Below are 20811 nucleotides of genomic sequence, written 5' to 3' on the forward strand. Positions count from 1 at the left end.
AAGGAGATGAAGGGTTGGGGAGAGAAGTGGACCTTTCTGGCGGAGGAAACAGCAGTGTGAGGGCGATGAGCTCAGCAAAGCCGGGGCCGCGTGTGCAGGGCTCCGCGTCTCCGAGTGGCGTGAACACAGCATCTACCTCCCAGTCAGGAGGCTGTTGTGACCATCCAGATAAGAGACGTCAGGGGCAGTGGCAACAGAGGTAGAGAGAGGAGGAGGTGGGAAATACTAAGGAGGGTGAACACTAAAGTTAATGATGAGTAGGATGTCATTGATCCAGTAAAAGGCTAAACTGCCGTGACAAGAGGCCCATGCAACGGCTCAAGGCAGAAAGATAGTTCTCTCTCACTAACAGTCCGACATAGGGGTCAGACGGGGCTCTGCTCCACACAGTCACCCAGGGGGATGGTCGCCCTGCCATTTCCCGTACATGGCTTCCAAAGAGGTCCAGGTTGGTACCATCCAACTAGAAGGAAGGGGGAAAAGGCATGGAACCTTTACAGTCCAGGCCTGGAAATGGCCCCCATCACTTCTTCTCACTTCCACTGGTGAGCACTTGGGCTCATGGCCACTCCAGGGTACAAAGGAGGCTGGGAAATAGCCTTGAGTCCAGGAAGAAGGGAGGACTGGATTTGGTGGACAGCCCGCGGTCTCTGCCTTGGTAGATAATGATGGCTTTAATCAAAACGGGGACATCTGAAGGGAAAACTAGGTCCCAGAGTTCAGCTCACTCCTGTGTGTCCACGACCCCTCAGAATTCTCCAACCTTCCCAGGAGGGCCAGCCTTTCACTCTGAGGACTGCCCCTCCCGCATCTCCCAGGGATGTGAGAGCATGGAGTCAGAAGGACTGGGACCGCATTCGAAGTTTATTTCTTTGGATCAAGTGTGAGCTTCCTGTGGCTCTGTTTTGAAAGTCAAGTACTTCTGTGAAGGTATTAGGATAATTGTGCTATATGTCCAGTTAAAGAAAGTACACACAAGAAATAGCTTTCCCATTAGCGGCACTAAAATGCTATTTTTGTGATTGTCAAAGAAGATAAAGCCCAGCCTCATGGTGATGAAAACCACAAATCTGTTAGCTAAGAGAGAGTTCTCAGGATATCCTGGACAGGACACAGCCTTAGACGACTCTGATGGACAAAACCCTCATACACATCTCAGCTAAGGTAACACAGGAAACAATGTTAAAGATTCAAGCCCAGGGCCTGGCCCCGTGGCCGAGTAGTTAAGTTCTCACACTCTGCTGCAGGCGGCCCAGTGTTTCGTTGGTTCGAATCCTGGGTGTAGACATGGCACTGCTCATCAAACCACGCTGAGGCAGTGTCCCACATGCCACAACTAGAAGGACCCACAACGAAGAATATACAGCTATGTGCTAGGGGGCTTTGGGGAGAAAAAGGAAAAAAATAAAATCTTAAAAGAAAAAAAGATTCAAGCCTAGAGCACTTTTGGGGGCTTTCTGCTTTTCTTTTAGCTACAAGTTTGCCTGGCCTTTTCCTGAAGTTATATTAGTGGTTGGAGATAAATTTTGGTGTTGGAATTTTGGTGAACATAGCAGAAGAACGACACCTTGGACAAGCATGGAGTTACATCTAGATGTTATTTCCACATTGCACATTATTTAGGAGGCTTGTGACATTTTGGTTTAGCATACGGGTAAGAAGTGGTTTGATTTATAGCACCACACACCTGGATTGCAACATAAAACTGCAAGAAATCCAGTCTTGACTCTTTTAAAGCAGTCAGCCCTCACGTATCAGGAGACCGAGGTTGCCGACTGTCTAACTTCGTCCTCTTCTTTCTCGTTAGGCCATTTTGTGGTTTCTTCGTACTTAATACACGGGTGGCCAAGAAAGACAAGACTGTAGACATTTAGTTCTGGCTAGAAGTGTTGCTCGTCAACAGCGAAATGTGAGGAGGAGGAAGCTGGATCTAATGATTTAAATCAAGTGCTTGCATTGTCCTCTATACCTCGAGCGTGATCTGACAAGTGGGTTACGGTCAGGATCAGACCAGGTGTTTTGGATAAAATGAGTAAGTTTGCTCTGTCCTGGCAAACCCTGTGCCCTGCTCACGGTCAGATTCCTCCTGCCCCTTTCTCTATCAGACAATGCTCTAGAGACTTGATCTGAGGAGTATATACACGCAGGTGTAAAGCACTTCTAAGGTTTACTAAACAACCCACCCCAGAGGTAGCTGCAATTTAACTCTGGGCTCGAGCCAAAGGAATCAACCTCTAATTCCAGAAGTTGGGGTCTGTATGTAGCAAGCTGTATCAGGGAAAGGATATAAATGACCAAGCAGGAAGTTCTTTAAGTCCACGAAAACAGGCTGCACGGATGGCAGCCTTCTCTCCTCTGCTCAAGGTCAGCCTTGGCCGTAATTAAAAGTCACCAGGGGGCTGGCCTTGTGGCGCAGCGGTTAAGTGCGCACGTTCTGCTTCAGTGGCCCGGGGTTTGCCAGTTCGGATCCCGGGTACAGACATGGCATCACTTGACAAGTCATGCTGTGGTAGGTGTCCCACATATAAGGTGGAGGAAGATGGGCACGGATGTTGGCTCAGGGCTAATCTTCCTCAAAAAAGAAAAGAAAAGAAAAGAAAAAATCAGCAGGACAATACAGCATTAATGCAAATCCCAGAAAGTCCTTGACTTCTGCAAGCATGTTTCTCAAAAGTTTCTGTTTAGGCAATTTTATTCCATGACTTTTTTTCAAGGAAGAAGCTTGGAATATGATGTCATAGACGGTGCAGTTCATGTGCACAACGCTAGGGAACAAAGGCCTCCCTTACCGGCTGTTAAGCAAACAGAAACAGTTGTTCTTCTCACTTCTTTGTTCCCCTTTCCTTTCCTTTTGTTCACTCTGGAGAGGCTGGTTTGAGCTTGTTCATACACGTCTTAAGTGAGCGTATTCAGGCAAAGAGTGGGCAGAAAAGAAAAGAAAATGAGAGCAAAGTGAGGAAAAGCTAAAGGGGAGATTTTGCAGGGAACTTTTAATGATTATGACTATAAGGGAACCACTTTTTTTTCTTTTAAAACTGTAACTCTATTTCCCATAAACACTTAGCAATATAATCCCATTAAAAAATGTTTATGCAAATTCCATTTAGGTTAGTACATAAAACAATGAAATACCTGGAAATAAATTTAACAAGAGAAGTGCAAGATCTGTATGCTGAAAACTACAAATATTGTTGAAAGAAATCAAAGACCTAAATAAGTGGAAAGACATCACATGTTCATGGATAGGAAGACTTAGTGTTAAGATATCAACGGTACCCGAGGCGATCTACTTATTCAACGAAAGTCCCGTCAAAATCCCAGCTAGCTTTTTTGCAGAAATTGACAAGCTGATCTCAAATTCCGGTGGAAATGCAAGAGACACAGAGTAGCAAAAACAATCTTGAAAAAGAAGAACAAAGTTGGAGGATTCACACTTTCCAATTTCAAAGCTGACTACAAAGCTGCAACCATTAAGATAGTGTAGTACGGTATAAGCATAACATAGAAATGAATGGAAGAGAACTGAAAGTTCAAGGACAAACTCTTACCTTTAGGATCAATTGATTTTCAACAAGGGTGCCAAGACAATTTAATGGCGAAACAATAGTCTTTTCAACAAATTTGTTCTGGGGCAATTGGATATCTACATACAAGAAAATTAAGTTGGACCCCCTACCTCATACCATATACAAAAATTAACTCAAAATGGATCAAAGACATAACTCTGAGTTAAAACTATAGAACTCTTAGAAGCACAGATGGGTATAAATCTTCATGATCTTGGATTTAGGCAATGGTTTCTTACACATGACTCCAAAAGTATAAGGAACAAAAAGAAAAAATAGATAAACTGGACATCATAAAGATTAAAAACTTTTGTTTTTGTTCAGCTTCAAAAGACTTTAAAAACAGTAAAAAGATGGGGCAGGCTCCATGGCCAAGTGGTGAAGTTCCCTCGCTCTGCTTTGGTGGCCCAGGGTTTCGCCAGTTCGAATCGTGGGTGTCAACTTGGCACTGCTCATCAAGCCATGCTGAGGTGGCGTCCCACATGCCACAACTAGAAGGACCCACAACTAAAAATACACAACTATGTACTGGGGAGCTTTGGGAGAAAAAGGAAAAATAAAATCTTTAAAAAAACGTAAAAAGATACTCACAATGGGAGACAATTTTTGCAAATCATACATCTGATAAAGGACTTTGTTATGGACTGACTTATGTACCCCCAAAACTCATATTTTGAAGCCCTAACCCCCAATGTGACTGTGTTTGAGCTAGAGCCTTTATTAAAGAGGTAATTAAGGTTAAATGAGATCATAAGGGTGGGCCCTAATCCAATGTGACTGATGTCCTTATAAGAGGAAGAAACAACAGCGATGCAGGCGCACAGAGGAAAAGCCATGAGGACACTGTCTACAAGCCAAGGAGAGAAGTCTCACCAGAAACCATCCCGCTGGCACCTTGATCTTGGACTTCCAGCCTCCAGATCTGTGAGAAAATAAATTTGTGTTGTTTAAGCTGCCCATTCTGTGGTATTTTGTTATGGCAACCCGAGCAGACTAAGACAGACATGTATCTAGAATATAATACACAGAACTATTACAGCTCAAAAATAAAAAGACAGCCCAATTTATTTTTACTTTTTATTTATTTATTTATTTTGGTGAGGAAGATTGGCCCTGAGATAACATCTATTGCCAATCTTCCTCTTTTTGCTTGAGGAAGATTGTTGCTGAGCTAACATATATGCCAATCTTCCTCTATTTTGTATGTAGGACATTGTCATAATGTGGCCGATGAGCAGTGCAAAGGTCCATGCTGGGGATCTGAACCTGCAAACCCTGGGCCGCCAAAGCACAGCATACAAACTTAACCACTATGCAACTGGGCTAGCCCAAGACAGCCCAATTTAAAGATGAGCAATGGGGGCCGGCCCAGTGGTGCCGTTGTTAAGTTCGCATGTTCCGCTTTGGCAGCCCGGGGTTCACCAGTTCAGATCCCAGGTGCAGACATGGCACCGCTGGCACACCATGCTGTGGTAGGTGTCCCACATATAAAGTAGAGGAAGATGGGCATGGATGTTAGCTCAGGGCCAGTCTTCCTCAGCAAAAAGAGGAGGATTGGCAGCAGTTAGCTCAGGGCTAATCTTCCTCAAAAAAATAAAAATAAATAAAAAATAAAGAAATAAAGACGAGCAATGGATCTGAATAGTTTTCTAAAGAAGCTATCCAAATGACCAATAAGCACTTGAAAAGATACTCAACATCAGTAGCCATCAGGAAAATGTAAATCAAAACCATAATGAAATACCACTTGACATCAACTAGGATGGCTATAATCAAAAAGACTATAACAACTGTTAGTAAGATGTGGAGAAATTGGAACCCTTATACTTTGCTGGTAGAGATGTGAGATAACGGAGTGGCTGTGGAAAACAGTTTGACAGTTCCTCAAAAAGTTAAACAGAGTTTCCACTTGACCCAGCAATTCCACTCCTAAGTATATGCCCAGGAGAACTGAAAACATATGTCCACAAAAAAATTTGTACATGAATATTCATAATAGCTAGAAAGTGGAAACAACCCAAATGTCCATTGACTCATGAACGGATAAACAAAATATGGTATATATCCAAATAATGCAACAACATTTGGCCCTAAAAAGGAATGAAGCACTGATACACTGCAACATGCGTGAGTCTTGAAAACATTATGCTGATTGAAAGAAGCCAGACCCGAAAGGCAACATATTGTGTGAATCCATGTATATGGATTGTCCAGAATAGGCCAATCTATAGAAAGCAGATTGGCAGTTGCCAGGGACTGGGAGGAACGCGGAATGGGACTCACTCTAATGGACACAGGCCCTCTTTTAGAATATTTGATGAAAATGTTCTAAAATTAGATAGCAGTAATACTGTACAACCTTGTGAATATACAAAAATCCACTGGATTGTATACTTTAAACAGGTGAATTTTATGACGTGTGAATTATATCTCATAAAGCTGTTTATTAAAACAACTTTATGCAGATCTACAAATTAAAGAAGTTTTCAAAATGTAAACACAGTAACCGACATGTTCTTTTGTCCACTAGGTTTACACACTTTGGCCACTTAATTTGGTGTGGTTTGTTTGTTGCTTCCCTGTCTTTCTCCCGCTTCCCTGTGTGAGTTCTGTAGGATGACGGTTCCTCCCCGTTTTTTTCTCTGTCTAGAACTGCAGCCAGAGGTGTATTGTCAGCAGACACCAGGTGCTCCTCTTCTCCCTGCCCCATGCATTCTGAGAGGGCAGAGGGCAGAGGCCAGAGGCAGTGCTGGCCTGGCATGTCTGGTGCTCACCTCCCTCTGCAGGCCTGAGCATGTGGCCCACCCCTCCCTTTTGTAAAGGTCACGCCACATGGTCTCAGCTTTCAAAGAACTTACATTCAGAGGCATGTAGAATGTGAATGATAACGTGCATTCGAGGATATGGGACTGGAGGCAGTGTGGTTGGGAGACGTATTTTGCGAAGTGTATCATTTTGTACTGTTTGAGTTTTTATCATGTGTTATGGACAGAATTGTGACCCCGAAAATGTATATGTTGACGTCTTACCGCCTTGCACACCTCAGAATGTGACGGTATTTGAAGATAGGACTTTTGAGGAGGTAATTAGGTTAAATGATTAGGATTAGGCTGTGCCCTAACCCAATATGATTGGTGTCCTTATAAGAGGAGGAAGAGACACCAGGCACACGGAGAAAAGTCCATGTGAGGACACAGCGCGAAGGCAGCCACCTGCAAGTCAAGGAGAGAGACCTCACCAGAAACCAACCTCTCAGCACCTTGATCTTGGACTTCTAGCTCCAGAACTGTGAGAAAAAAATTCCTGCTGTTTGAGGCACCAGTCTGTGGTATCTTTTTTTCTTATAAGAATACTTACAGTAATACAAAAATGTTTACAATCTAATTTAAAAGCACAATGCTATAGACTGAATGTTTTTGTCTCTCTAAAATTTATCTGTTGAAACCTAATCCCTAAAGCGATGGTAACAGGAGGTGGGGCCTTTGGGAGGTAACTAGTTCATGAAGGTGGAACCCTCATGAAGGGGATTGGTGCCCTTACAGAAGAGACCCCAGAAAACTCCTTCGCCCCTTCTGCCATGTGGGAACACAGTGAAAAGATTGCTGTCCACGGGCCAAGACGTGAGTCCTCACGAGACATCAAATATGCCAGCAGCTTAATCTTGGACTTCCCAGCCTCCAGAACGATGAGAAATAAATTTCTTTTGTTTAAAAGCCACCCAGTCTATGATATTTTTGTTATAGCAGCCCAAATGGACTAAAATATACCAAAAGATACTGAATGAATGAAATGAGTTAATATATTGTTAATTATCAAATGAATGGGATAGAGAGAGTGTAGTCTCCTTGTTGTGCTCTCAAGCTCTCCATCCTCCGACAGGCTTTCCTCAGCCAGGCCTCTGTGCTTTTGCTCACACTGTGCCCTCCTCTTTCCCTGTCCCATCTTTCAAGTCCCAGGTCCAGCTGGCACCTGCTTGGGGAAGAAGCCTTTCCCACCAACCTGGAGCATCATCTTGTCTTCCTTTACACTCTAAGAGAAGTCACTGCCTCCAACCTTTATTTTTAAAAAGATTTTATTTTATTTCCATTTATTTTGTAATGGCTGTGAAGACTGGACCATTCTATGAGTCTAGAAGGCTCTCTTTGCAAACTTTTTTTTTTTGGTTGACTGATTAAGTCTAACAGGCACCTCCAACCAGAACAAGAAAGAAGATAAAACCCACTCAATTCCTTCTACCTAGTTGCTTTGTTTAAAAAAAAAAGTGTTTATTTCTGTAAGTGTGGGTTTGTAAGGCTAGTTCCAAGAATAGGAGTTTTTAAAAAATGTTTATATAGATTTTACTTACTCTTCGTTAAAGTATAATTTTCAAAATGGTAAGATCATGACTCTCTTGCAAATAGAAGATGAAAATGTCAAAGATTTAGCCAACTCCTTAACTAATGAGGGAACAATTAAGATGCTGTGACTAATAAAACGCTACAAGCATTTGTGTAACTAGGTATATATTGGCAATTTCATACATACATTGCTGGTTTAGATACAGAACTGGAACATATCCAGCAGGGCTATAAATTATAACCTTTGGGGTTATCTGTCCCATGGGACAGAAGTTAATGCGTGTTTCCAATAGACAAAAAGCTACAAGTTAACCTGTGTCCCTATAGACTTGTAAAACAGCCCTGACAATTATGCCAAGCCTAGTACGCTGAAGTGCAGGAACACCTGGTAATCTCTTTCGCTGATTTCCAAGCATCTAAAACAAGGCCCAGTCCCTTTGGAAGGGGGTTTACAAGCATTCAGAACCGACAAATGGGAATCGGCGCTCCCAGGGGCAAACCTTCCTTGTAGTTATTGGGTGATGGGAAGGAATCTGTGGATTTTGGTTAGTCCATTTTCCCATGTCCCCAGCAACTGAAATAGATCCTTTAAGGTTGGCTATGTGTCTTCTTGTGGGTAAAGTGAGGAAATTATAGGCCTCAGCCATCTGGAATTAAATTAATCATTCCCATCTCTAAATGTGATTTTTTAAAACTCGGTCTATTCATTTCCCTAATTCCTGCTCACTCTTTAAAGTTTTTTAAAAAATGTATACTTACCAAAGTACATAATTTCACAAGACATATCATTCTTTATAGCTAAAACAACAACAGCCCTTTGCTCCACCCCTCCCCAGCCCTCATGCCTGCTCCCTACAGACAACCTCTTTCAACTCAGTTTTTTCTTCTGCTATTTACTTCCCTTATTTCTGAACAATATGTGTATACTCCTAACTCAATGTAAGATGTTATCAATTAACTTCCTATTATGAAAGATGAGAATTTGGATTTTACATCCTTCCCTTTCCTCCAAGCCATACACTGGCCCTCCATTCTCCCACCACAGTCATAATACAGTATTCAGTTAATACCAACATTCAGTGATCATGTTATTTTGATTAGATCAACACTGTTCACAGTGAAGCCATATTTGTATATGATTACATTTCTTTCCTGGTCAAAGTTAATCCCCCTTATGTTAAACATTTCCTCATTTTAAAAATTTGCTTAAGTTTTTCTGTATTCAACACAAATTCTTTCTCAAACTCTCCACCAGACCTGCCAAGTTCCTCTCAATCCAGTTCCTCTCTGTCAACAATCTCTCCAGTTCACAGCTCTCCCACGGCCCCCAATGCCTGCGCCACATAGGACGGTCGTGCTGGGACCGCCCGGACCCTCAGGGCTCCCTTGGGCTCTCCTATGTTGAGTCCTCTACTCCCTGGCTCCCATTTCCTCCCCCTCCCTCTTTTCACATGCTTCAGTATTTCCCGAGAAAGTATATTTGGCAAGTAAAGGTTTTGAAATATCTGAAAATGTCTTTACTTGATTAAAATATCATATTTGATTAATAGTTTGGCTGGGTATAGAATTCCTGGTCTAAAATCATACTCCCTCAGATTTTTGAAGGTTTTGTCCACTGTCTCCTCCCTTCCAGTGGTATTGTTGAGAAACGTAATATTGGTCTGATTCCCGACCTTCTGTTTGTGATCCGTTTCTTCTCTTGGAGAGTTCTAGGCTCTTCTGTTTGTCCTGGGTGCTCTAGATAGGAGGAGGATGTGCCTCAGCATAGGTCTTTTTTGTTCATTGGGTTATAAGCTTCACTCTGGGTCCTTAAATTTTATTTTTCATTGGAAACGGGCCCTCGTTAAGATCAAAAGATATGAACAAGAGCTGGCCCCGTGGCCGAGTGGTTAAGTTTGCGCGCTCCGCTGCAGGTGGCCCAGTGTTTCATTGGTTCAAATCCTGGGCGCGGACATGGCACTGCTCATCAAACCACGCTGAGGTGGCGTCCCACATGCCACAACTAGAAGGACCCACAATGAAGAATATACAACTATGTACCAGGGGACTTTGGGGAGAAAAAGGAAAAAAATAAAATCTTTAAAAAAAAAAAAGAAGACTGTGGTGGTTATGGATATTTAAAAAAAAAAGATATGAAGAAGTGAAAGAGGGAGGTTCACAATACGTTCTAGTGAGTAACAATCAGAAATCACACCAGAAGAGGAGGTTCTCCACTCTCATTGGTCCAGCAGTGGCTGAACATGCAAAGAAAACATTTTTAGGTCAAATCTTGGGCTCTCAGAAAGAGTAGTGTAACTTGTATAATAGTTGTAAATAGTGTAATAGGTTCTAGTTTATGAAGGTCCTTTTAATTTATCAAAATCCTTAAGAAGCTTATTATTGAAATAGAATGCAGGTACTATATCAGCTGTGGCTCAGCCATCTTTCAGAGCTAATTAGAGAGTGTTTCAAGGTTTTGTCCTTTTTGATTTCATACTATTATGGTGCATTTTTAAAGGATCATCTATTTTGTGGGAGTTATTAGTAGGGGTTCTCTGTCATAAAGAACCGAAACAAACTGGTTGTAAAATAGGGAAAGAATCTGGAACACGATGCAGCTCATTTCCTAACTGTGTAATTTTCCTTGGCACATGTACAGACTCACAAGCATTGTCTTTGACACGATTTCTCAGATTACAACTTTTTATGAGATGCAAAAAGAGCTAAGAAGAAAACACAAGATTTACTTTTCCCTCCCTAGTTCTCCAGTCTCTTTTGGCCTCATTCTTCTGCCTTGTTTCTTGACGAGAAGAGACTGATCCGTTTGAGGCTGCATAGCCCCCGGGAGAGGGATTTCTAAGGAGCTGGACGCTGGCTGCATTTTGTTGGACTCTTTCCAAACATGTTAACATTCTTTACATAAGTACGGACGTAGGAAAAAATGCAAGCAGAGCTTAGATGAACGGCCCTAGATTACAGAAGGATCCGTGTACTCTCCTTACAAAAGGGGATTCCAGGGACCCTTCTGCTGCACCAGTCCCTGAAGAGGGTGCTTTTAATGACCATGTTCTAACTAAGCCACAGATCTGTAGAGTCCTGTGACCCCTGGAAGGCAGATGGCGGGTGGTGGTAATTTGCTTTAAAATACTTTAGCATGGGTTATGAAGGGACACATATGTGTGGACTAGTTGGTTTTAGTCTACACCCTCGAGACATGGTCAGACACCCTAATCCTAATCATGAATACATACTTTAGGGTTGGTTGGGGCATGTATAATCAAATGCCCACATTTCAGCTGTCTTTCTCTCCAGTCAACAGCAGAGAGTTTGTTCATTACTTAACGAATGTTAGAAAAGTGATTTTACTTGTGAAATGTTTTGTTTGAGAATGTGGGTTGGCCAAAATTTAGTAAGCCCTTCACCTCTCACCCCCTGAAATGGTATCTAAGGCTTGAACTAAATGGTCCTATGTCCAACTTCTGACTCAGAGGATCCTGCTTGGCTGACGCCAGCATGAAATTACTTCTGGGATATGGTCGTATTTTTGTCTGGAGTTAACATTTAATGCCAGGTGTGGTCAGAGACCTGAGACTTCAAGAGCTTGTAGGACAGGGTGTAGGAATATATTGGGCTATCTTTCTAATAAATGTTTAATATACGCTTGAATGTGCAGCAAAATTTGGTCTGTGACTTGCTTCCATTTTAACCTTTGTTAAGTGTACGGGGGGGTGGGGTGGGGAAGGAATCCTACAGCCCTCAGTTATGTCAAACCAGTGGTGGCTACTGATAGTTACCAAAAAGAATCTACTAGTTACATAGAACCAAAGTGACTAAAGTCTGTTTTCAGTAGTGGATCAATGTGGATAGGTCATCATTTGTGACTTACTATTCTCCTCCCCTGGGTTTAGAAGTGAGAAATTAGTCCAGGGGCCTCTGCTCTTGTGTGCTCGCCTGTGCTTGGGAGAAGGCTGGGGCAGGTCCTCCAGCCTTCACGATCTGAAAGCAATTTAAGAATTGCAAGCAGAGAAGGGAGATGTCACAGGCGTGCCCAGGGCCTTATATCTCAGTGAGACACATATATCCAGGTGAAGAAATTGAGATCATAGGGGGTTAAAGGACTTGCCTGTGGTCGTGTGACTGGGAAGTAAGAGAAGTGGAATTTTGCATCCAGGTCTGCTTTCTTTGAAGTCCATGTAATTTGGGTGATGGCTCTAATCTTCACTGAAAGTAATGATAAGAAAAAAAGCGACGTCACTCTGTTTCTATGAATAAGACTGAAATCAACTTAAAGTGTGCATTAATGGAAAAAGCATTGGTTTGGGATTCAGAAAAAGCTTAGGAACAAATCCTGGTTCTGCCAATTGTCTAATGTGTGATATTGGCAAGTTACTAAATGTTTCTGTGGGTTTGAGTTTTCTCATCTGTAAAATGGGACTAATTTTACTTTCCTTTTAAATTTATGGTGAGAAGTAAGTGAGATACCTTTGGGAAATACAGCCAGCACAGTCCTTAGTGCAGAGCAGTGCTCTTTCAGTGTCCTTTCTCCCCTGGGGGAACGTGCCCTTGGTAAGATATGAAGGCAGAACTAGGATTTACTCTTCTTTGCATCCCAGGAATTTTGCACAGTGCCAGCCTGTTGAACATACTCAACAAATGTTCTTTGACTTAACTAATCTCTTAGAACTTGCTCTGTGACTGATTTTGAGTAGGGCTTTGAACCCACTGGATGGAAGGTACTGTAACAGGAATGTGTGAATATGCACCGAGGGGACTTTCACTGCACAGTAAGTTCAAATGGACTGTCAGGTACAGGACTAGAATCTATACCCTAAGTCATAAGTCCACCCTTCAATGCATTTGTACTATGAGAGGAGACAAAAAGTCATGATTTGGACAAGTCCTAAAGCTGGAAATGTGAGCCAAAAGTCATGCCAACTAGGAGAACTTGAAAATAGTGCTCAAAAGGAAATACGCAATTTCAAAAACATATATTGCTTTAAGGACTAAAACAATTAAATCAATGAAAAACTGAAAACTGTTACACTTAGTAACTAATTGGGAGCTAATGGAAGCTTATAGATAACACAAACGACAATTCTATTAGGAATTAAAGGCATTAATTGTGAACAGAAATGAACAATCTTGTCTTAGGATTTTTTTCTAGCTTCAGATCAAAGTCTCAGAATATTCAGTTTTTCTTCCCCATTTCTCTCTCCTTTCCATTTTTCTTCCTTTGTATGTGTGAAGAGTAAGGGGCATAAGATGAAGTCAGGAGGGGCTGACGTGGGCAGGCTGGGCCGCTGCAGCAGGGACCCAGGACTCAGGGCTGTGGGTGGAGGGGAGGGGGTCCTGGCCCAGGGCCACTGCTGAGTGGAAGCAATGATCCCAAGGACAGACTCGTATGTGCAGTTTCCCTGCTCTCCTGGAGAAGAGACTTTTGGGTCTTCTTACCAAACCCACGGCCAGTTTGGTCAGTCAACTGACAGCTTAGTCCCTAACCCTAACCACAAGCAAATGGTGTTAATGAAGTTTGGAATGAGTAGCGTGCTTTCACCTCTGAACGTTCATCATCCACAGTAGGGCATGCTTGTGTGCTGTGTTCCTATGTTCTTTCTTGGACTGCCAGTCAGAGTGAGGACAAGATGGCCACCAGGGTTTGGGTGCTCTTGGAGCAGAGACATGTCCTGGAGACCAGGCCTGCTTCTCTAGATGTGCTTTGCCAAGGGTCTTAGGGTAAGGGACTAGCATCTTTTCTCAGGACCAAGGAGTATATTTAGTAGGGGAGCACACGTATCTTTGAAGGTCCTTTTCTCTTAACTTCTCTCTCCATTTCCATCTTTCCTCTATAAGGAAATAATCTCAGCATCCTGCCAATCATGTACCCGTTCTTCTTACTCCTAAAGCATAATTTTCAAAAAGTTAAAAGCAGGACTTTCATTGCAAACATAGAATGAACATGGACCAACAATTTTGTTCGACTCATTAATTAATGAGGGAACCAGTAAAACGTCAAGACTAGTTCAAAGGAGAATTTGAAGAACAGGTAAATAGGTACAGATAGAGATATTACTTAGGAATGCTGAAGTGAATTTGCTGGTAGATGCAAAACTGATTAACATCCTCTAGGGGGTATCTCTATGGACCAAAGTTTATTTGCATTGCTTTGGACAGGAATCCTTTACATACTATCCGTTTTCTACAAGTGACCTTGTAAAGTGTACAGTTCAGTGGTCTTCAGTGCACTCACAATGTTGTGCAAGCATCACCACGTTTTTCCAAAACATTTTCCTCACTCCAAAGGAAATCCTGTGCCCATTAAGCAGTTACTCCTCAGTTCTCCCATTCACCCCTCCTCCTAGCACATGGCAACCACTAGTCTACTTTCCATCTCTATGGATTTGCCTATTCTGCACATTTCACATAAATGGAATCATAATGTGTGGCTCTGTGTCTGGCTTCTTTCATTTAGCATAGTGGTTTTCAAGAGTCATCCGTGTTGTATTGTAGCATGCACCAGTACTTCATTCCTTTTTGTGGCTGAGTAATATTCCATTGTATGAATAGAATACATTTTGTTTACCCATTCCTCAGCTGACAGACATTTGGGTTGTTTCCACTTTTTAACAATTATGAATAATATGCTAGGAACATTCATGTACAAGTTTTTATGTGAACATAGGTTTTCAATTCTCTTGGATATACACCTAGGAGTAGAATTGTTGGGTCATATAGTAACTTTATGTTTAACCTTTTTTTTTTTTCCCCTAAAGATTTTAGTTTTCCTTTTTCTCCAAAAGGCCCCTGGTGCATAGCTGTATATTTTTAGTTGTGCGTCCTTCTAGTTGTGGCATATGGGATTCTGCCTCAGTATGGCTTGATGAGTGGTGCCATGTCCACGCCGAGGATCTGAACCAGTGAAACCCTGGGCCTCCAAAGCAGAGCGTGTGAACTTAAGCACTTGGCCACGGGGCCAGGCCCTATGTTTAACTTTCTGAAGAACTTTCAAACTGTCTTCTAAAGTGGTTACACCATTTACATTCTCACTGGCAACATATGACAGTTCCAATTTCACCAACACTTGTTACTGTCTGTGTTTTCTTCTAATTATAGCCATCCTGGTGAGTCAATGCGGTATCTCGTTGTAGCTTTGATGTGCATTTCCTTGATGGCTAATGATGTTGAGCATCCCTTCATGTGCTTGTTGTCCATTTGCTTATCTTCCTGGGAGAAATATCTGTCTATTTTCTTTTGATTAATCTTCCAGTTCACTAATGCTCTAACTTTGTGTAATCTACTGTTATACCCATCTGCAGAGTCCTTTTTTTTTTTTGGAGGGTTAGCCCTGAGCTAACATCTGCTGCCAATCCTCCTCATTCTGCTGAAGAAGACTGGCCCTGAGCTAACATCCATGCCCATCTTCTTCTACTTTATATGTGGGATGCCTACAACAGGATGGCTTGCCAACCAGTGCCATGTCCGCACCCAGGATCAGAACCAGTGAACCCTGGGCCACCAAAGTGGAACATGCACACTTAACTGCTGTGGCACCAGGCTGGCCCCTCTACAGAGTTCTTAATTTCAGGTATTGTATTTCTTCTATTCTAGGATTTCCATTTGATCCTTTAAAAAATATATATATTTTTTCTAGTTCTTTGCTGAAATTCTCTATATTTTCATCTCAATTCTTGAATTTATTATCTACATATGTTCTACTCTGCATCTTGTAACACCAAAATATAGCTATTTCATGAATTTGTCACTAAGAGATTTTGTTCTTTTTCTCTTGATTTTTATTCATATGGTCTTGTTTCTTATTATGCCTGGTAAAGTATTGATGCTGAATACTGTGTATGAAAGATCACAGGAAAAAAAAAATTGAGGCACTGGATGGCATTATCATCTGTTGGGAGGATTAGGACTTACTTTTGCTTCTGGCGGGTAATTAGGATGGGAGAGATCATATGTCAATCAGGCACTGAGATGCTTGTGGGCTGGGCAGCTTTAGTCTTTGTGAAGCTTGTCTTCTTCTGGTTCCTCTCTACTCTAAGAATGTAACACTTTGGGGAGCCTAACTTCAATTTTTGTCTCTTTGGGCCTGTAAACTTCTAGAAGCTCTGCTTGGCTTCTTAGTATCCCAGATGCCACTTGGGAATCAGCAAATACTTTAAAAGGAAAACCACGCCTATCTATTGGGTTCACCTCCCCAGATTTGGTCCCTCAAATGCTTGCTACCATAGTAGTTCTGTCATGACTTGAAACAGATCTTTTTTAAACTTTGTTCAGCTTTTATGGTTGTTTTCAGCAACAGGGTTGGTCTTTAGCTGCCATTACTGGAAGAAGAAATTCCCTACATTTCTTAATGTCTTGATGACGACGTTCTCTGGGCCCTGTTGGCCAGGGGCATGGTGTGGTTGTGGGGTGGTGGTTGAAAAGGTTGCATATAATATATCCACTCAAACATTCCCATCTCCTAAGCCTTCAGACACTTTTCTTATCTACAATATGCCTGGGAAGTTCTGGCATCTCAATCTCATTGACTATAGGCCATTGTTAAATCCAGGCTTCAATAAACCGAGGAATCAAACTTTAGAGCCACTCACAGGTGCTGAATATCACGCATTACATCATGAGTCCTGGGTGAGTGTATACATATTCATAAATTTTGCTGAATCCAAACTTATATTTCCTTCTCCTTGGTTTAATACTCTAGATTCCATTCCCACATGTGATCCTCAGCATCCTCTCAACACATATTAGCAACATTTTCCAACTCCCTTGGGGTATAATCTATCTCCACCTCCTCCCCAGCAGACCCTGCAGTTCCCTTTCTGGGCTCTGCTGGGAGTTTACTCTTATTATGGGCCTGGATTCGACGAGGTGCAGTGTGAGCAGGTTCTGAGCAGACTAGGTATCCGCGTGGAGGCAGAGGCCCCAGGTGGAGTCTTGAAAGGTCTTCATGTGGGTGAGGCTAACTTCCTCACACCGGGGAGGACGGCTGCTTCTGTGGGCAAGGAAGGCTTGGGATGTGGGAGCTCAGCTTTTTTTTTAAAAAAAAAAATCAATAATACATTAGTATTGTTTGTTCAGTATGTCTAGAATCTGCAATGATTTATTTTGCATTTGTGAAGTTTTATTTTGAATCTCCCCTCTTTCTTCCTCTCTCTATTGATCAGTTTTACAAGAGACTATATTAATTTTTCAATATCCAACTTTTGGGTTTTCCTGTTTTCTCTATTACATATTTGTTTTAATAATTTTTTGATAATTCTATCAATTTCTGTTCTAATTCTGTTATTTTCTCTCTCTTATTTTTTTTTTGTACCCAACTTTTTTTAAAATTTGCCATAGAACTGATATATAATGTGTAAGTTTTAGGTATACAACATATTGATTTGATACTTTAGATTGCAGTATGAGGGGTCAGCTCAGTGGCACAGCGGTTAAGTGCGCACATTCCACTTCTCAGCGGCCTGGGGTTCGCCGGTTCGGATCCCGGGTGCGGACATGGCACCACTAGGCAAAAGCTATGCTGTGGTAGGCGTCCCTCATATAGAGTGGAGAAGGATGGGCACGGATGTTAGCTCAGGACCTGTCTTCCTCAGCAAAATGAGGAGGACTGGCAGTAGTTAGCTCAGGGCTAATCTTCCCCCCCCCCCCAAAAAAAAGAGATTGCAATATGATTGCTCTTGTAGCATGAGCTAACACCTCTACGGCATCACATAATTATCTCTTTGTCTGCGTCTGCCCAATATTCCCATCACAAGTCTATGATCCTACTTCCCAATCAGCATCCTGTTCTTAGCAGGAGAAGTTGCTGAGGTTGAGTACTTAACCTTTGCAATAATTCTGTAAACTGAACAATTACATCGAGGATCTGTAGATGACCCTTGTCTGTCCCATGAATATACCAGATAGAGAAGTCTTTGAATTTCACATCTGTACCTTCATATGGGAATTTAATGCTTCAAGCTTATCGTTTTTTTTTTTTGTTTTTTTAAACTCTCGAGGGCAGTTAGAAACAGTAATCTCACTCTACAATCTTTGTAATTATCATTGTTGCTATAGCAATGAAGTGCAACAGCAGCAAGAGTCCCCAAAGCTTTGTCCTCCATCTGCCCCTCACACCACCACCGGTACTAATGTGAGTAATCCTGCTGCCACGGTAGGCCACACGTTACCACATCCTTTTTGCTCCCTATGCATGCACAAATACATGAGCAACCCAGCCAAACTCCATATTGAGGAACTGTGTTTCCTGGGGGCACTACTGGCATCAGTCAGGGTCTGGGAGGAAACAGAATCCAACTCAGAATGGTTCAAGGGACTTGCTACTGAACAGATGTGGAGAGGATTAGAGAGCCGACTATATTTGTTTGCTAGGACTGCCATAACAAAATCCCACAACCGATGTGGCTTAAACAGCAGAAACCGTCTCACAGTTCTAGAGGCTAGAAGTCGGAGATCAAGGTGTTGGTAGGGTTGGTTCCTTCTAAGGGCAGCAGGCAGAAGGATCTGTTCCAGGCCTTTCTCCTAACTTCTGGCAGTGCCTTGGCTTGTGGCATAACTCCCATTTTCATATGGTGTTCTCCGTGTGTGCATGTCTTTCTCCAAATTTCCCTTTTATAAGGACACTAGTCTCATTGGATTAGGGCCCACCCTAATGATCTCGCTAACTTAACTGATTATATCTGCAATGACCCTGTTTCCAAATAAGGTCCCGTTCTGAGGTACTGTGGATTAGGACTTCAACATATGGATTTTGGGGGACACAGTTCAACCCACAACTCCAAAAAGGGGTGATGAGCACCCAGAGATGAACAACAGTAGGAAGTTGTTAACACCTGTCCTGGATATTCTTCACTGGCCCCTCCAGATCCCCTCTCCAATCTTCTCTACCTTGCTCTGTGTGGGAGGCAGACGTCTGCAGACTGCTCCTTTGCCTTTTGGTTTCTATTTGACTTGGCTACTGGGAGGCAAAGGCAGGAGCCTCAGGTCAGGAAGGGAGAGGTCAGTGCACAGTACCCACAAGGGGACTCTTCCCATCCCCTCTCAACTGCTTTCATATATCCCTTTCTATGCTTCTGACATATTTAGTATTTGGTAGATAATAAGAGCTTAATGTTTAAAATATGAGCGAGTGTATGTGAATTGTTTCACCTCCAGGAAATCTGTACATTTAGTAATAATAGGTGACATTTATTGAGTGCTTACGTGTGTTCCAAGTACTTAAACAAAATATACAGCAGATAGTACCTATAAAGGAGGAACTATGATTTCCCAACTTTATAGTTGAGTAGACTGAAGCTCACTGAGATTCATAACGTGCCCAAGGTCAAGGTCACACAGCTAACGAGCAGCAGGAATGGGATTTGATCCAGAGCAGTTTATCTCCAGAGGCGTCCCCTAAATCACGACGTCATAAGAGCAGTTCCATCCACCAGACATGCCCTCCCCTACTTGACCTCGTGGCAAACACATTCATTTTTCAAGCCCTGGTCAAGTAACAGCTGTTACGTGAGGCTTTCTCAGTCCCCCCCCCCCCCCCCCCCCCCCCCCCCGAGGCACCGATGGTTGGCTGTGTGCATTCCCTCTGTCCCCACCGTGACTCTCTCTACACTGTTCTGTGCCTATTTTCCTACCTGTGAGTTCTTCAGGGCAAGGCTCCCCTCCCATTCTTCTCTGCAATTCCATGGCCCGGCAGAGTGTCGGAGAAAGGGAGGTGCCACTGAATGTTTCTGGAAGGAAGATCTTCTTGCAGTCCCTGAGCACCCTGTAGGCTCTGGGGCACACAAGTCCCCCTGATGATAGCTGACGTCCTTCCTTAGTTTTACTCAGAGGATATTTGTCAGTGGCCTGCCAGTTCTGGACCACGGACGGCCCGCCCACTGGGTGGGCGTTCCTGTTTGTCCTTGGCACAGGACCCCTTCGGTGGCTTCTATGTGCCAGGCCAGGTCCGGGCTTCTGAGCTGATCCCTTCTGATCCTCTGCAAACAGTTGGTTCCTTGGCTTCCAGGGAAGAGGGTTCACCCAGTTCCCAGGCGTCCTGGGGGGATTTACTTTACTTCTGCTTTTCAGTTCTGTCGTAATTAACAGTCACATTTTGTCCGGGATCCCTTTGTCAAACCCGAGGGACATTTTGAGGGGGTTTTTCTTTTCCTCTCCTTTGTTAGGGTGTTGGATGTAACTGCCTCCCTGAGGGCTCCTTGGAGGCCCCCAGCCTGTTCAACGCCAGCCACCAGGCGTCTATTTCTACCAGAGCTTTGAGGAAACACTCATTAAACCCTACCTCCACATTCCCTATAGCTTTTCTTTACTAGGACCTACTCCATACTTCCCAGCTTTTCATTCGTTCACAACAAACGTGACGGGTCACTCCTGCGGAGGCGACCCGCGGGGGCCCTAACACCGACATCTGTGCCCACGAGGGGCGCCCAGGACTGCGATGGTCTCATCCTCGTCTCAGGGGCCTACGACATCGCTGCCTCTTCAGCAGCTCCGTTGGATCCCTGGTGAGAATATAAAAAACGTGTGCTTAGCATCTAAAAAGTCGGAAAATAATTATTTTAATACTGAATGCTATTTTCTTGTTATTTGTAAAGATGTTTCTTGTTATTTTAAATGCTACGTTATTCCAAACACACCTAGGTTTTCTAGCGAGCATTCCATCCCCCAAAGACAAGTGCCCCAGGTGGGGCGACCCGCAGCTGTGAGAGAGAACGCGACGCCTCTTTCCCGGTCCCCTCCTCCTCTCAGGAGGAGGGGGGCGGGGAGACGACTGCGCCGTCCGAGCGGCCCCCAGGAGGGGCGGAGGAGGGGCGGGGAGCGCCGCGGGGCGCCGAGCGGGACCCTGGCGGCAGGGACTGGACTTCCTCCCTCGGCTCCGGAACTGTGCGCCGGCCGGCTGGACTCGGAAACGCGGGCGGCGCCGC

General features: G+C 43.3%; 1 long non-coding RNA gene across 1 annotated transcript; it reads right to left on the bottom strand.

The window, feature by feature from the left end:
• Nucleotides 1–1579: 1579 nt before the first annotated feature.
• Nucleotides 1580–20785, bottom strand: LOC139075682 (uncharacterized). Its single transcript, XR_011526326.1, has 4 exons — nucleotides 20524–20785; nucleotides 19522–20388; nucleotides 4440–4488; nucleotides 1580–2894 (listed from the first exon to the last, which is right to left on the bottom strand). It is a non-coding gene; the product is annotated as an uncharacterized lncRNA (long non-coding RNA).
• Nucleotides 20786–20811: the final 26 nt, after the last annotated feature.

This window comes from Equus przewalskii, chromosome 14 (assembly GCF_037783145.1).
Source record: "Equus przewalskii isolate Varuska chromosome 14, EquPr2, whole genome shotgun sequence".
NCBI lineage: Eukaryota > Metazoa > Chordata > Mammalia > Perissodactyla > Equidae > Equus > Equus przewalskii.